Below are 15,953 nucleotides of genomic sequence, written 5' to 3' on the forward strand. Positions count from 1 at the left end.
TTGCTCACACCCTGACTTACACTGAATATCTGAAGGAATACAGATGTGCCTTATCGGCGGCACGTTCGAAGTCCTATTCCACTCTTATTGACTTTGGTACTTGTCGCCCTAGATCTCTTTTTAATACAGTTAACAGACTTTGTCAACCTGCTGTTAAAAATCCTTTTTTCTCTGTTGAGCACTGTAATCTATTTTTGGAGTATTCTCAGTCAAAAATTATTACCATATATCCAAAATTTCTCTACTAACCATTCCTCATTTCTGTCGACTGAAATCTACAGTTTATTTATCTAAATTTAACTCCACTACACCAAGTTATATTGCTGAAGTAATATCTAAATTAAATCAATCTACCAGCCACCTAGATCCTGCCCCTACTTTACTGATTAAGGCTTGCACTGACAAACTTTCTGCCCCCATTTCTCACTTTATCAACTGTAGTTTCCACACCTGTGTTGTTCCAAGTGATTTAAAAACTGCTGCTGTAACCCCTGTTTTAAAAAATCCTGGCTCAGATCTCTTACAGCTAAAATTTTATCGCCCAATTTCTAGTCTTCCATTTATGACTAAGATCTTAGAAAAGGTTGTTGCTGCTCAACTCAATGATTATTTAAATTTGCATAACCTGCTTGAGCCTTTTCAATCTGGATTCAGAGCCCTACATAGCACTGAAACTCCTTTACTTAAGATAGCCAATGACTTACTTATAACTGCAGATTCTGAGATGGCCGCTATTCTAGTTCTCCTTGACTTGAGAGCAGCATTTGATACAGTTAACCCTAACATTTTACTGTCCTGATTTTCAGCTATTGGTATCTCTGGTGCTGCTCTTTCTTGGTTCACATCATACCTCAGTGATCGCCAGTATTACATCTTCATTAGGGAATACAAATCTGCCACTACTTCATTCACACAAGGTATCCCTCAAGGGTCAGTTCTTGGTCCAATCCTCTTCAACATCTATATGCTCCCATTAGGTGAGATTATTCGTCGGTATGGTCTGAGCTTCCACTGCTATGCCGATGACACACAACTTTATGTAAGTGTTGATGCAACTGCAACAACTTCACCTGTTGCGCTGACTGACTGCATTCGGGAAATCAATCATTGGATGACAGATATTTTTTTACAACTCAATCCTGATAAAACAGAAATCTTATTAGTTTGTACCAAATCTGTCCTTTCTACCCTTTGTGGGCTAAAAATTGACATTAATAGGATCCTGGTTCAACCCTCAGCATCAGTCTGTAATTTGGGTGTCATCTTTGATCAGCTTCTTACTTTTCAACCACACATTAGCTCAATAGTACAGACAGCCATTTTTCATCTTTGCAACATTGCTCATGTGCATTCTTTCCTCAGTGAGAAAGATACTGAAACACTCATTCACGCTTTCATTACTACCCATCTGGACTATTGCAGTACTTTGCTTTATGGCCTCCCAACTAAATATATCAATAGATTACAATATGTTCAGAATTCTGCTGCTCGTTTACTTACACACAATAAAATCTGCTCACATCACTCCTGTCCTCTATGATTTACATTGGTTACCAGTTTCTTCAAGAATCAAATATAAAATTATTATTCTCACCTTTAAAACCCTTCATGGGTTAGCCCCTCATTATCTGTTGGAGTTGCTGTTTCCTTACACTCCTGCCCATACATTACGATCATCGGACGCTAAGTTACTCACTGTACCTAAATACAGGTTAGTAACTATGGGTGGCAGACCTTTCAGTGTTGTAGCCCCTAAAATTTGGAATTCTCTCCCTCTCAGCCTTCGTGAGGAAAAATCTATTATTAATTTCAAGCTTCTGTTAAAAACACATCTTTTCAATGAATATTATTCTTTTTCGTGTTGTAATAATACAAGAAGACAATTGTCAAGGTTTGGGGTTTTTAGCCCCGTATACTATAAATTAAAGCAGGTCAAATATTTCCACGAAATCATAAGACAGAAAAAGATGGGTGGAAGGACAATTTAAAGAGGCGGACCGGAAATTAGGAACGTGGAATGCTGGGAAGGCGTGGTGGTGGATGGGTAGTGGACGCCATCAGTGGGGGGCCAGAGGAGAGAAAGGGACCCGAAACTGTAGTTTTCTTGGTGGTCCAGGAAGGATTATGGCGGCGGTGCTTCGTCTTTTCTACGGAAATAGAGAGAGAGAGGTTAGTACCCCGCCATTGTCCCCTGGCACGACTTGTCGCGATGCGCATCGGGTCCTTAAGCTGCTCCCCATGCGCTTGTGCGTGACATGACCCCCCCCTTCAGCCCAGACCCATCGGGTCGGGCGGCCTGAACCGAGAGGTCGTGAACCCGGGAGGGAGCATCAGCGTTGGCTTGGAAGTTACTCCAGCGATAAGTAACGGTGAACTTGCAGGGCTGCAAGTCCAAAAACCACCTAGTGACCCGAGGGTTTGAGTCCCTGTGGAGAGCAGCATGGTCTGTCACCAGGGTGAACTCTCGAACCAATAGGTAGTACTGCAGGTACGTTACCGCCCACTTGATGGCCAGGGCTTCCCGTTCCACCGCTGCACACCTTGTCTCCCGGTCCAACAGTTTCTGGCTGAGGTATATTACAGGGTGCTCGACGCCTTCGATGCTCTGGCTCAGCACGGCACATAGACCTGTGTCCGAAGCATCGGTCTGGAGGAGAAAAGGAAGAGTAAAATCAGGTGTTCTCAAAATAGGTGCCGTCGTGGGGGCCATCTTTAAGTCACTTAATGCTAGTTCCATCACGATATTCCACACCACATGAATAGGAACCCGCTTCTATGTCAAATCGGTCAAGGGTGCGGCCCTCTCAGAAAACCGAGGTACAAACCGGCGATAGTAACTCGCTAGTCCTACAAAGGCTTGCACTTGCTTCTTGACTATCAGACGGGACCATTCGAGGATGTCTTTGATTTTGGAACACTGTGGCCTCACCATTCCCCCACCTACCAGGTAGCCCAAATATTTGGCTTCGTTCAAACCAAAAAAACACTTCTGGGGGTTGATATGAAGCCTGGCCTTTGCTAGCATCAGGAGAACAGCGTATACCTGCAATACATGTTCCTCCCAGGTGCCGGAAAAAATGACTACGTCATTGAGGTAGGCGGCACAATAGGACTGGTGGGGCCGTTTCACTCTATCTACCAGACGCTGGAAAGTTGCTGGCGCCCCGTGCAGCCCAAATGGAAGGACCTTGTATTACCTGTGCCCACTAGGGGTGCTGAAAGCTATTTTTTCTCTTGCGGATGCCGTTAAGGGAATTTGCCAGTATCCCTTTGTCATGTCAAGAGTAGTCAGATAACGGGCCGTTCTCAGCCTCTCGAAGAGTTCGTCTACTTGGGGCATAGGGTAGGCATCGAACTTGGAGACCTGATTGAGACGCCTAAAGACGTTACAGAATCTCCACAAGCCATCCGGCTTAGATACGAGGATGATACTGGACCAGGGGTTATGGCTTTCTTCGATGATGTCCATGTCCAACATTTGTTGTACCACTAGCTCCACCTCAGCATGTTTCCCCTCCTGGAGACAATAGGGTCGTTCCCTGACTACCACCCCCGGGTCTGTCACGATGTCATACTGAATCAGCGAAGTCCGGCCTGGTGCTTCACTGACCACTTCTTGGACAGACCGGATTGCACCCTCGAGCTCCTGTCGCTGGTGGGCAGTCAAATTGGGACTGAGGTTAAGGTTGGTTTTCTCTGAGAAAAGGGAGAGGGACGGTCTGGAGAGATTTGGCTCCTCCCTATCTCTCCAGGGTTTCAAAAGGTTCACATGGTACACCCTTTCGCTCAGTCGACGATTTGGCTGGAGCACCAGATAGTCTATGAGGCCTTTCCTCTCTTTAACCTTGTACAGGCCCTGCCAATGGGCCAATAATTTGGAATGAGAAGTGGACACAAGCACCATTACGCGGTCTCCCGGCTGAAATTCGCGTAGGTAGGAATTCCTATTATAATTCCAGGCGTGCGCTGTTTGAGCCCTAGACATGTGTTCTTTTAGGAGGGGTCATATTTTCTCTAGTCTATCGCGTAACTGCGTGATATGTTCTAGGATGTTGGTGAAGGGAAGCGACTCCCCTTCCCAACATTCTTTTAACACATCCAGAATGGCCTGGGGTTAGCGTCCATACAGGAGTTCAAAGTGGGAAAACCCAGTGGAGGCCTATGGCACCTCCCGGTAAGCAAAAAGCACCACCGGTAAAAGTTGGTCCCAGTTCCTACCGTCCGCGTTGACTACCTTGCGGAGCATCTGTTTCAGGGTCTGGTTAAAACGTTCCACCAACCCATCTGTCTGGGGGTTGTACATCGGCATCCTGAGGTGCTTAATGCGGAGTAACTTGGCTACTTCCCTGAATGTATCCGAATTAAAGGGCATACCTTGGTCCGTAAGGACTTCTTTAGGTATGCCCACTCGGGAAAAAAAGACCTACTAGTTCCCGTACGATATTTTTTGAATTGGCAGCTCGCAGGGGAACCACTTCGGGATATCGAGTTGCATAATCGACCATCACCAATATATATTTATAGGCTCACGTTGAAGGTTCCAGGAGTTCTACCAGATCGACACCGATCCTTTCAAATGGCACGTCTATAAGGGGAATCGGGATGAGAGGAGCACGATCCCTTTGGGGAATCTGACGTAGCTGACAGACTGGGCAAGACTGACAGAAACGTCGGACCTCCTCATTGATCCCGGGCCAGTAAAACCGGAGCTTCACTCTCTTCAGTGTTTTTTCAGCCCTGAGGTGGGTGCCTAAGAGGTGGGCATGTGCTAGTTCACACACCTGCCGCTGGTAGGTCCGTGGGACTAACAACAACTTCCGCACCTCGCCTTCGTGTTTCGCAACTCGATATAACAATTCATTATCTAATACAAAGTGGGGTCCCGGTGGAGTGGAATCAGCTAACAATATGTTGTTCGCGGACACTATAGCATTCCGGGCAAACTTCAGGGAATCATCGTTCCACTGTTCTCTTTTAAAGGATGCTGGCGTGAACCGAAATTGATACTACACACCACTGAATGGATCAGGGTTAGCCTTGTCTTGACCCGGAACCTCCTCCGGTTGTATTTCCGGGGCGAGGTCCATAGTCGAAAAGGGTTCCCCCGGATCATCCATGTCATCACTAGTCACCAAAGAGCATGGCATGGGAGCAGCAGGGAGGAACCCTTGCCCTTCCATAATCAGACCCAGCTTGGGCTTCGGAGTGGTAACAGTTTTGCTGCCAGTCTTGTCCCAGTATAACCGGGAAGGGGGGCTTGGGCAACACAGCGATGAGCATCTCTCTATGCTCCCCTTTTCAGGTTATGAAGCACTTTGCAGACCTGTACGACTTGGTTTCCCCATGTACACAAGTGACTCTCGTGTTTGGAGCTCTCCACTGTCGCAGTAAAACGTAACGGCGAGCAATAATGGTAATGTTACTCCCAGAATTGAATAACGCCACCACCGAGTGCCCATTTATTAATATCACTCCCGTATTGTTGACTGCCAGAGGATTAGACAGAGCATAGTACCTCTCATCCTTGGCCCAGCTGCAGTCCATAGGTTCCAGGTTGAGGGGACAGTAGTTGACGATATGCCCCACCTCGCCACACTTGAAACAGCGCGGCGGGTGTGGGCACCCTGTCCCTCAGTTTAGCCAGAGCCTCCGGAGCGTGGCGGGTGGGTTCCGGGATTGGCCACACGTCTCTGTGTGCGAGCCGGCTTTTCAGACTCCCCGAGTTGGGACACTGCCAGCTGTCATTCGAGCACCTCCAAAAGGCCGCTCATATCCTTAAAAGGATGTCTCTGAACCTGCTGGGCGAGGTAGTCTGGCATGGCGTGTGCAAACGCCTCACAGACGACCTGCTCGACCACCTGGTGGGCCTGGTTGATGTCTGGCCATAGCCAGCGTCCGATCTTGCCCCAGAACTTGAAGGCCTGGGCTCTAGCCGGGCAGCTGGGGTCAAATTTCCACTGCCGCCATTCCCTCGCCTGCTGGCCAGAGGTTATGCCGTAGCGTTTGCAGATCTCAGCCTTAAGGAGGTCATATTGGGCGGCTTCTTCCTCGGGAAGATCATGATAGGCCCGCTGTGTTGGGCCCTTCAAGTACGCGGCCAGAATGGAAGCCCACTCCGCCCGCGGCCACCGGTTGCGGGTGGCTGTCCTCTCGAAAATCAAGAGGTAGGATTCGATATCATCTGCCTCCGAGAGGGGAATGATAGGAGGAGGCGGGGGTCGTGCAGGCTCCAGCTTTACCGTCTCTGCCGCTGCCAACCGTCTCTACGTTTCGGCGAGCTCTGCCTTCGTGGCCGCCTAGTCCAGCTTGAGCGCCTGGAGCTCGTTGGCCATACTGGTTAGGACACTGTTCAGATCCTGCCCTTCTGACATCTTTTTTGGGTCTCAAATCCTGCCGACTATGCCACTGTAATAATACAAGAAGACAATCGTCGAGGTTTGGGGTTTTTAGCCCCGTATACTGTAAATTAAAGCAGGTCAAATATTTCCATGTAATCATAAGACAGAAAAAGATGGGTGGATGGACAATTTAAAGATGCGGACCGGAAATGAGGAACGTGGAATGCTGGGAAGGCATGGTGATGGATGGGTAGTGGACTTCATCAGTGGGGTTCCAGAGGAGAGAAAGGGTCCCGGAAGTGTAGTTTTCTTGGTGGTCTGGGAAGGATTATGGCGGCGACGCTTCATCTTTTCTACGGGAAGAACAAGAGAGAGGTTAGTACCCTGCCATTGTCCCCTGGCATGACTTGTCGCGATGCAAGTCGGGTCCTTAAGCTGCTCCCCATGCGCTCGTGCGTGATAGTGTATATTCTACTTTCTTGTTAATGTGTGTATTGAATTGTAAAGTGTCCTTGAGTGTATGAAAGGTGCTACATAAATAAAACATTATTATTATTATTATTATTATTATTATTACCTAACATAAATGTTCTTAATTCATTCCTCTTTTTTTCCAGGCTTCACACAAGAGGATTTGATGAAGTCAGTCCCGTTAACGGCTAAGGCACAGGCCTTCATTCCACAATCACAAGTAGCTTTGTGGTGCAAATCGCCACCACAGAAGTACCAGAAAAGACAGCAGAAATAAATGGAGATTAGTATAGAGAGCTGATTACTGAAGAATATCATAATTCTATGCCTATATAGTCTATTAGGAGTGCAACTAAAATGTAGCTATGAAAAAGTAAAATTAAAATAATGGGCTTTTAAAATGTTCCACAGTATAAGCCTGCCAAATTTCGATCAGTAAAGTATTCCAGATTTTAGGTGCATAACAGCAGAAGGCTGCCTCACCAGTTCTTTAAGGCTTGGGTCTTGGAATTATAAGCAGACCACCATTAGAAAATCTAAGGTCTGACTTCGAGTGTAGAAGGAAAAAGCCATTAAAAAATATAGGAAGGGGCAAAATTATTTAAGGTTATATACACCATTAATAGCATTTTAAAGTCAATTCTAACCAATGTAACAACGCTAAAACTGGTGAAATGTGCTCAGATTTTGTTTTTCTAGTTAAGAATCTGGCTGATGCATTCTGCACTAATTGCAACCAATTGATGTCTTTGCTATGTAGTCCGGTTAGGAGCCTGTGGTAGAAATCAACTTCTTAATTAAACAAAGAAACTTATCCTCAACCAGGATAAGTTTGATAAAAACCTTTAAATTCAGTAATCAGGCAGGAGAAAAGCTTGTCAATCTGTGTCATTTATTACTCTTCAGCTAATGCTTGAACAAGGAGCATTCTTCTTCAGAAGATCAGAATAATCAAATATTAAAGGTATAGGTCTATTTTATAAGCAACTGAATTTATGTAACAGTATTAATGAATGCATATATTTACTCTATATAAAATAAAAGTCTATTTTGATACATTCTGATTCTATACTCTTTAGGCTGAGCCACCACCCTTGAAATTTCTGTGTATATAACTGTCCAATCTTGTTCCATTCAGGCCATCTGATCTCTTAGTCATCCTTCTGTACATTTTGATTATTACATTTTTGTGCATTAACCCTTTATACTATTTCTTTAAGATGAATGTTATGTTATCCTAAAATTATTCTTCCACAAGTCCGTTACAGTAACCTAGGAGACTAAAATAAAACCGTGAAATAATTCTTCAGTGACTTCTAATGTTATAAGAAGTCTAACTTTTGCTGTATTCCTTAAAGTGGAAAAATGCAGTCCTAGTAATCTGGTTAATATATGATTTAAAGTTTAGGTCAGAGACAATGACACCTTGACTTTGAAACCTAAGGGATCAACTTTATTTCCTCTGTTTTTCTTTTATTTAGTTTGAGAAAGCTGCTACTCATATATCTGTAAATACTGCTAAGACATTGGATGAGACAGCCAAGAGCATTATGGTCATCAGGCTGTAGAGGCGCTACAATGAATTAAGAAACTTCAGTTCCCAGCGGTCCCTGCTGTGGTTCTATTGGACAGCTACAGAGGGTGCAGAAGATGCTGGGGACAAGATCAGCCCACTAAAAGGGACCCAGCTAGACAGAGAGGGGCCTGGTGTTTGTGTCTGAGTTTACCCATCCATTTTCTCAGCAGTATCACTCCCTGGGAATTAGTTCTGGATTATCACACCTGTATGTACTGTATGTATGGACTGTCTTGTGCCTGCCTGTTGTGTGAGTAGTGAGTAGGACTGGTCATCATGCTTCATCGGAGGGAGCGCTCGCAAATCTCATCAACCCTCAATGCATCAGGAATACCAGTAGGACAGTTTATACATTACTTACAGCAAGTAGTTCACTGGAATGTCATTTTCTCCTTCATTCCTCATCAATGGTTGCTGTTCAATTCAAAAGTGTAATGAACTTTGTATTTTTCTTGCTTCTTGTTGTTTTCATATTGAATAATTTTGTAATTACCGATTGGGAGCTTGAGAGGAATTGTTTTATTTATTGTATAGTTATATCTTACTGTGTATTTTTTGTTTAATATATTAATTTTGGTTATTGTTTAAGCCTTTGTTTCCATGTCTCTGGTGTGTGAGTCCAGTCAAGGCTGGGTGCATTAATGAAGTTCACACTTAATTAATAAATAAATAAATCTCCGCTCTTGTGGCAGTGCGAATCATACTGTCTCCATGACCACTACAGATTTTGATGAGTCGGGTAGGAGCCAGGATTTCTTATTTATCTTCATACCCTTCTAATGCCATTGTCATTCCTCTCAATACAACAGCAAATATGTGAGAGGTGATCTGGAGGAAGGTGCAAGAGAGCTGGTCTGCCATATTGTAGCCACTGAGGAAATTGACTCCTGTAATGGGGGTGGGGAACGACTAGGGACAAGACTTGGTTGCTGTGCTGAAAATTAAGTTCCTTAGGCTTGGCCCTCAGTGTGCACCCACGAGCATCGTCAGCTTTGTAGAGGAAGTCGACCTGTTCATGAAGCAGCATCCACTGAGCGGAGCTGAACTGTTGGGATTCCTAAACATAGCACTCATTGGAACAGCTCATGCTTCTGGGTTTTCAGAATGGCACAAATGTAACAACTGGGTGGAGTTTCTGACTGCCTTTCTGAATGTGTTTCTCTACGATTAATACCAGGCCTGATGGAAGGAAAGCTCCGGATCTTTGTTCATCAGGATTACTGGGTCTCTCAAGGGTGCCATGCCTTGGGAGGTACCCTGTCCCAAACTACAAGGAAAAGCCCCAGTGGAACCCCATGCTGATGTCACCATGGTACAAGCCACCTTGTCCCTCTTAGTGGTACCCATACTCATGGGAGAGGTTGTTGTAGATGTCCATTGGTTTAGGAAAAAGGCTCAGAGTGATCTGGGCTGGCCTAATCTGCATTATTACCTCATGCAAGTGGTTGATGAGTTTGGCCCAGTAGAAAAGTCAATTCTTGAACAGCACAGTTTCTGTAATATGATTTGTATAAAAACCTGAATAAAACATGTCAGTAATAGAATGTTTAATCAAATAATCATTTAGCTGCTTAAATACTGCCTTTTCTAGAATTTTACTTAAGAAAGGCAGGGTAGAAATTGGTCTAAAGTTGTCAAAGACAGAGAAGTCAATATTATTTTTCTTGAACAGGCTACTACATGGAATTGAAGACCCGGTGAAAGAAACTGGCACACATGGACAGCAACATCTTCTTCTTAATGAAATGATTACATCTTGCCTGAAGAAGGGGCCTGAGTTGCCTTGAAAGCTTGCATACTGTAATCTTTTTAGTTAGTCAAAAAGGTGTCATTTTGCTTAACTTTTCACTACTTGAACAGGGGTTTAACAACTGCAGTCTTCAGGCAGTCAGGGAAGACCCCTGTATCTAATGATGAATTCACTAAGTCAAGTACACTATCAATCAGCATATTGGAGACTTCTTTGGTGTTGGCTTTTCCTTAAATCTGCTTTGTTGAAGTCAACTGTACTTAAAGGTTCTTAAGTTTTTAATAATGTTAACCGAGTACAATGCTGGTTGTTGGATTAAGACACCAAGCAGGAAGACTATCTTGGAAGGAAAAAAGGATGACACTTGTTCATCACATACTACATATAAGGAGAGCAGATATGTGGTGTGGCGGACGGCCGGGACCCATGTCCGGCCGGGACCCCCCTTTGTCACTAGATCTGGGTGAGCAGCCATGGGAGCGACACTATGTCCCTCGGAACCTTTGTTGGCAGCCCCCCTGGGTTGCGTTGGGGCCACTTTTGTGTGACACCGGAGCTCTTCTTGGTTGGGCTCCGTGGCCTCTGCCAGTGGGAGCTGCATAGAGTTGCACGGCTTAACGAGCCAGTCTGGGCAGGAGCGCAGCCATACCCGGAAGTGCAGCCAGAAGTAGGTCAACGAGAACCTGCAGCACTTCCTTGTGGGTAATAAGAGGAGCCTGCAGCCACTACTCAGGGACCAGAGTCAGGTGGGAGGAGGAGGAAGAGGAGGAGGAGTGGTGGTGGTGGTGGTGCCGCCGCCGCCGAGAGGAAAGAGAAGTGCTTTTGTGTTTCATTGTGTGCTGTGGTTGGGACTGTGTGTAGCCTGTGGGACACAGGGAAGACGTGCACCCACAGGGGAAGAAAAATAAACTATTTATTTTACATGTGCCACCCGTGTTCAATCTGTGTCGGGTTGGGCGCTATATAGCGTCATCTTACAGTGGGAAAATGTTTACATCTGTGAATACATATTCAGTTCATTTTAAATGAGCCAATTACAGGTGTTTGAAATACTTAATGAGTTAAGACATTAAGCTTAGGGTGAATATATTAACATTGTTTGATTTTGAGAAATGAGTGTATTCATATCCATACACAAAAGAACATTGAAAAGAGATTTAGGGTTTTCCAATGTATTTCAAGTGTCATGGAGATTTTACGTTTTAAGAAGATATGCAAAAATGTCTTGTTTGGCTTGGAAGGAAGAAGTGCCAGAATAAACATTGATGGACCACTCCCCATTTTAATTTAACTGTTTAGAGTAACCAGCTGAATACAATACATAAGCTTTAGGGAATTACAGGAAAATATACTGCAGAACTCCAGAGTCTGTTTTTTTTTTTTTGAATGTGTTGCATGATTCAACAATTCTCTATGGATGAATGCACATTTCACAACATGTTTCACCCATCTATCAAAACTCAAAAGACTCTTCTATAATTAACTGGGTTGTTTCTTCTTTTACTTCAGGTTAACTTTAAAAGTGGCACATATATTTTACAAAAACACAAGATTTTCCCATCAGCCATTCAGCCCCACACAAAAGTGCAGAAAGGAAGGTTTTAAACATGCTGCAAAAATTGTTGTAATTATTGTTTGTGATGTTCAAAGTGGTGGTTCCAAGTAGAAATGTGAGTGCATTAATCATTAGTACTGTTTGAATTGAATAAAAGTCTACTAATAATTCTGATGGAGCCAGCCAGCCCGACCGTCTGACTTTTTTGCTAAGACAACATTAAGCTGGTCTTTAACATCATTATTTGTGTATGGTTGTCTCAAAATTACCTGTTTAGATTCTGCAGTTACATTACACAATGGCATTAGTATGCTGACTGAGTCCACAGGGAAATTCATTTTAGTCAACAGACAAAGTAAAAATGAAGAAATATGCTTGAGCCAACATAACTTTTTAGACATCACTGTTTTCTCCAACATAATGAATGACATATTTCTTTCTTTGCAGATAGCTTTATGTTTATTTTACTGATTGCTGTTGGCTGCTTTGTTTATTAGTCATTATTGACAAGCTGACTAGCATAAACTGCTGTGAAGAAAAAAAAGCATCACAAAAGATAAGAAAATAATTACATTAAACCATTATACTCAAGAAAGTGGGGCCTAGTGGCTAAGGTATGGACTATAATCATATAAGGTTCTTAGTTCAATCTTCACTACTGCCTTGATGTGTGATGCTGAACACTTAAAATAAACAACATAGTATGCATATATACACACCTTTACTAAGTTCAGCATGCACATTGCGTTAATATGACATTGTAAGAGCAATGTGGGCATTGCCCATTCTGCTAGACTTTCATGACACTCCAGGCCTGTTAAGAAAACAGACAGACAGACAGACATAGATACTTTATTAATCCCAAGGGGAAATTCACATACTCCAGCATCGGCATATTGATAAAAAACAGTCTCCTCAGTCTGTCAGTGGAGCAGGACAGTGACAGCAGTCTGTCGCTGAAGCCGCTCCTCCGTCAGGAGAGGATTCTGTTTAGTGGATGCAGTGGATTTCCCAATAGATTGACAAAAGTAGACCACGATCCATGCTACCAGGTATGAATCTACTCCCATCTCTGTCAGCTTCTCCCTAAGGAGCAGAGGTTGGATGGTGTTGAAGGCGCTAGAGAAGTCCAGAAACATATTTCTTACAGCACCACTGCCTCTGTCCAAGTGGGAGAGGGATCGGTGTAGCATATAGATGATGGCATCCTCCGCTCCCACCTTCTCTAACAACAAGCCTTGGATTACAAGTGACATCAAGGGTTTTTTGAACCAGAAGAAAAGGGCTTTTAAATGCGGTGATCAGCATGAGCTCAAGCGTGTGCAGAAGGAACTCTGAGTCCAGCTCAGGGCGGCGAAGGAGCAGTACAGGAGAAAGCTGGAGCAGAAGTTGCAGAATAACAGTATAAAGGAAGTGTGGGATGGGATGAAGATCGTCACTGGCTGCAGCTCGAAGCGGGGTGCCACCATCGAGAGAGACGCGGAGAGAGCAAACCAGATGAACAACTTCTTTAATAGGTTTGACCACCCTAACCTACTCTCACCTTGGAGTACTGCACCCTCCACCTATCCTTCTGCTGATACCAGCATAGGAGAGAGTTTCCCCCCACCCACAATTACAGCAGCCCAGGTAAGCAGAGAGCTGAGGAGACTTCGTGCCAGCAAAGCAGTGGGTCCAGATGGAGTATCGCCACGACTGCTGAAGGTCTGTGCATCGGAGCTGGGGGGTCCTCTACAGTGCATCTTCATCCTGAGCCCGGAACAGGGGAGAGTCCCGAGGCTTTGGAAAACATCTTGCATCACCCCAGTCCCAATCACCCTCCTGGTGAGCTAAATGACATCCAGCCTGTCGCTCTGACATCAGCATGTGATGAAGACCATGGAGCGGCTGCTGCTTCACCACATGAGGCCACAGTTCCGCCACGCCCTCGACCCTCTGCAGTTCGCATATCAGGAGAAGGTGGGAGCGGAGGATGCCATCATCTATATGCTACACTGATCCCTCTTCCACTTGGACCGAGGCAGTGGTGCTGTAAGAATTATGTTTCTAGACTTCTCTAGCGCCTTCAACACCATCCAACCTCTGCTCCTTAGGGACAAGCTGACAGAGATGGGAGTAGATTCAAACCTGGTAGCATGGATTGTGGACTATCTTAAAGACAGACCTCAGTATGTGCGTCTCGGGAACTGCAGGTCTGACATTGTGGTCAGCAACACAGGAGCGCCACAGGGGACTGTACTTTCTCCGGTCCTGTTCAGCCTATACACATCGGACTTCCAATACAACTTGGAGTCCTGCCACGTGCAAAAGTTCGCTGACGACACTGCTATTGTGGGCTGCATCAGGAGTGGGCAGGAGGAGGAGTATAGGAACCTAATCAAGGACTTTGTTAAATGGTGTGACTCAAACCACCTACACCTGAACACCAGCAAAACCAAGGAGCTGGTGGTGGATTTTAGGAGGACCAGGCCCCTCATGGACCCCGTGATCATCAGAGGTGACTGTGTGCAGAGGGTGCAGACCTATAAATACCTGGGAGTGCAGGTGGATGATAAATTGGACTGGACTGCCAATACTGATGCTCTGTGTAAGACAGGACAGAGCCGACTATACTTCCTTAGAAGGCTGGCGTCTTTCAACATCTGCAATAAGATGTTGCAGATGTTCTATCAGACGGTTGTGGCGAGCGCCCTCTTCTACGCCGTGGTGTGCTGGGGAGGCAGCATAAAGAAGAGGGATGCCTCACGCCTGGACAAACTGGTGAGGAAGGCAGGCTCTATTGTAGGCACGGAGCTAGACAGTTTGACATCCGTGGCAGAGCGATGGGCACTGAGCAGGCTCCTGTCAATCATGGAGAAACCACTGCATCCACTAAACAGTATCCTCTCCAGACGGAGGAGCGGCTTCAGCAACAGACTGCTGTCACTTTCCTGCTCCACTGACAGGCTGAGGAGATCGGATTAATAAAGTATCTATCTATCTATCTATCTATCTATCTATCTATCTATCTATCTATCTATCTATCTATCTATCTATCTATCTATCTATCTATCTATCTATCTAAAGTCTCCAGCAATTAGCACAAGCACCTCGGGGTGCTTTGTTTGCAGTTTAGCAACAGCGGAATGGATGATGTCACCTGCTATCTCCACGTCAGCCCGAGGAGGGATGTAAACAATAACAACAATGACGTGTCCAAACTCTCTGGGCAAGTAATAGGGACGCAGACTTATGGCCAACAGTTCGATGTCCCTTCAGCAAGTGGAGGTTTTGACGTTTACATGTCCAGAGTTGCACCACCTTTTATTCACATAGAGAGTGAGTCCTCCTCCTTTTCGCTTCCCGCAGGTATTTGCGTCTCTGTCCGCTCTAACTGTGTTAAACTGTGTGTAGAGCTCCACGTTAGCATCTGGGATGTTAGTTGTTAGCCACGTTTCACAAAAACACAACAAACTGCATTCTCTGTAGGTCCTGACATTTTTCACCAGCACAGCCAGTTCGTCGATCTTATTTGGTAGTGAATTCACATTTCCAAGGATCATAGAAGGCACAGTAGGCTTGTATCGCCACTTTCTCGCTAGCCACTTGGCTTTTAGCTTAGCGCTGGCTCTGCTGCCATGATTTGACCTTCTTACCTCGTCAGGTAAATAGGGGTGCAGACATCCAGCTGTGCCTTCCCTACTTGCATTCCAAACTAAGTGACTGAACTCCAGCTTGTACCTGGGTCTGCCAGTACTTCATTTGATAAGAAAGGTGTAAATCAGGGTTGCAATGACATCTCCCCAAAGGTGCCTCTGCAGACCTCTTAGTGAGTATCCGTGAAATGGCCTCAAGCAAGGACAGGCCTATTATTCAAGGGATGACAGAAGTACTCACCTATTAGAAAACAATGATTTTGTAACTGGAGATATCTTTAATCCAATCAGGAAGAGGTTCAACCTTCCTTTAAAACTCTCTGCACAATCCCAAAGAAGCATTCTGGGATATTCACTGGACACTCACTTCACTCCCTGGGGATTCTCTCTGGGCACCCTCTCTGGGGTTTCTCTCAAGGATGGGACAATATACAAAATGAGTTTCTAATATCTGGCCTCTGTAACCTAAAAAAGTTATGAACCACTCATCCGTGGAGAGTCAAATCCGACACACTCTTATATTTGTAACCCCAAGAGCTGAGATCCAGTTTGACAAGCATTGAGCCCATCTAAAGTCTTGTGCTAGAAAGAGTAATATTGTTCTCTCAGAAGCACAAGGCACTGAAAA

The sequence above is a fragment of the Erpetoichthys calabaricus genome, chromosome 12 (genome assembly GCF_900747795.2).
Source record: "Erpetoichthys calabaricus chromosome 12, fErpCal1.3, whole genome shotgun sequence".
Lineage (NCBI taxonomy): Eukaryota > Metazoa > Chordata > Cladistia > Polypteriformes > Polypteridae > Erpetoichthys > Erpetoichthys calabaricus.